The sequence below is a fragment of the Bombina bombina genome, unplaced genomic scaffold, assembly GCF_027579735.1.
Source record: "Bombina bombina isolate aBomBom1 unplaced genomic scaffold, aBomBom1.pri scaffold_1382, whole genome shotgun sequence".
Lineage (NCBI taxonomy): Eukaryota > Metazoa > Chordata > Amphibia > Anura > Bombinatoridae > Bombina > Bombina bombina.
The window spans coordinates 33,139-35,736 of NW_026511940.1; positions in this window are offsets into that span (position 1 = coordinate 33,139).

A 2,598-nucleotide genomic window follows, 5' to 3' on the forward strand; every position below is an offset into this window, starting at 1 on the left:
CTGAAAAAATAAGATTATAAATTATTTAAAAAAAGTATCTGCAGTTTTTGTAGCAATTATCAGAAACAATTCATAATGCCTTATATTCCCTCAGAAAGGATTTCTGTGCATTAGGATTTAGTAAAAAAAAAACAATCAATAATATGTTATACAAACACAAATTGGTGCCAATAAGAAAAAAATAAAAATTACTTGTGATGTTAGAACAATAAAAGATTCCAGTCCAAAGAAATGATATATAGAACTGATACAGGCTGTGAATATTCAGGCAGCTCTCCTCAAGTGTCCGGCCTTCCACCATGAGAATCCTAAGAAATAAATCAGAGACGGCGCCTCATATTGTAATACAGCAAATCCTACACTTCAAATAAGGCAAAAAAAAATGTATATTTCATGATCCCGCGGCGGCTCCGCCCGGGCCCTCGTCCGAGGCTTCCGCGCCCACCGCAGCGGCCCTCTTTCCTCCGCTTAGTAATATGCTTAAATTCGGCGGGTCGCCTCGTCTGATCTGAGGTCAGAGGACCTCAATCAATATGAGGTAAGTAGTCACCATTCAAAGTTAATCTCCATACAGAGCTGCAAACTCCAGGTCCGCCAGAGATCAGTCAGTTAAACCAGAAGATGAATTAATTGTGCTGTAGACTGAGGCCGTAAATCAAATCCCCACAGTATAACTTGGTGTCTCGAAGTACTGGTGGCTGAGGTCCCTGGAAGTGTTTGGGGATAGGGGAGTTATGACCCCATAATCTTTGCATAATATTTCCACGGAAGAAAGGCGCAGACACACACTTTTCTGTATGTATTTATGAGTTTATATGTCTGTAAATACTTCAATACACATATAAATACATCTGTATCTCTATGCTCTGAGAACACAATAACCGGATGAGCGCTAACTTGAATTGTGCTCAAACGATTGCGTTTACTTTCAACTTGTAATACCAGTAGAATTTAACCTGCACGCAAACGATTGCGGAAACCTGTTATCGCTTGCACACAAGCATTTGCGCTCCACTTGTAGTCTGGCCCAATGTAAGGTAGTGGGTACAAATTTCAGTATGTTATATCAAAGCCTACGCAAACAGACAAATAAAATAAATGAAGACAGCCACATTTTTTACTGTAAATACACGAAAAAAACAGTAACTAAAATGTTTGGAAACAATGTAACTGGGGACTTATAGAAAAAAGTCAGAGACATATGAGACAACCTTGGACAATAAGTATTAAAGGACCACTAAACACAGTACAATAGCATAAGCAATACATGCATAATAAAGAGACAATGCAAACATACTCAGTTTGAATTTTCGTACAAATTTCAGTTTTATTTTCCATCCCACTATATCATGTGACAGCCATAAGACAATCACAAAATGCATATAAGTATATTATGTGAATCTTGCACATGCTCAGTAGGAGCTGGTGCCTCAGTAAGTGTGCATATAATGATTGCGGATATTTAGATAATGGATGTGAATCTGAAAGTTGTGCAAAATTGTGTTTAGCTTTGACTTTAGTGGTTCTTTAAATCCTGATTGTGTAATAATAGCAAATAATGTAGCCCAGCATAATACTAAATAATATCTGACCCTTCAGTAATAAGACATTTACAAAATGGCAGCTAGACTCAACAACAAAGGAGCAGTTGAGGAATTAAATGGGATCTTTCTAACTCCGGTATTTACAGGGAGTGCAGAATTATTAGGCAAGTTGTATTTTTGAGGATTAATTTTATTATTGAACAACAACCATGTTCTCAATGAACCCAAAAAACTCATTAATATCAAAGCTGAATATTTTTGGAAGTAGTTTTTAGTTTGTTTTTAGTTTTAGCTATTTTAGGGGGATATCTGTGTGTGCAGGTGACTATTACTGTGCATAATTATTAGGCAACTTAACAAATAACAAATATATACCCATTTCAATTATTTATTTTTACCAGTGAAACCAATATAACATCTCAACATTCACAAATATACATTTCTGACATTCAAAAACAAAACAAAAACAAATCAGTGACCAATATAGCCACCTTTCTTTGCAAGGACACTAAAAAGCCTGCCATCCATGGATTCTGTCAGTGTTTTGATCTGTTCACCATCAACATTGCGTGCAGCAGCAACCACAGCCTCCTAGACACTGTTCAGAGAGGTGTACTGTTTTCCCTCCTTGTAAATCTCACATTTGATGATGGACCACAGGTTCTCAATGGGGTTCAGATCAGGTGAACAAGGAGGCCATGTCATTAGATTTTCTTCTTTTATACCCTTTCTTGCCAGCCACGCTGTGGAGTACTTGGACGCGTGTGATGGAGCATTGTCCTGCATGAAAATCATGTTTTTCTTGAAGGATGCAGACTTCTTCCTGTACCACTGCTTGAAGAAGGTGTCTTCCAGAAACTGGCAGTAGGACTGGGAGTTGAGCTTGACTCCATCCTCAACCCGAAAAGGCCCCACAAGCTCATCTTTGATGATACTAGCCCAAACCAGTACTCCACCTCCACCTTGCTGGCGTCTGAGTCGGACTGGAGCTCTCTGCCCTTTACCAATCCAGCCACGGGCCCATCCATCTGGCCCATCAAGACTCACTCTCATT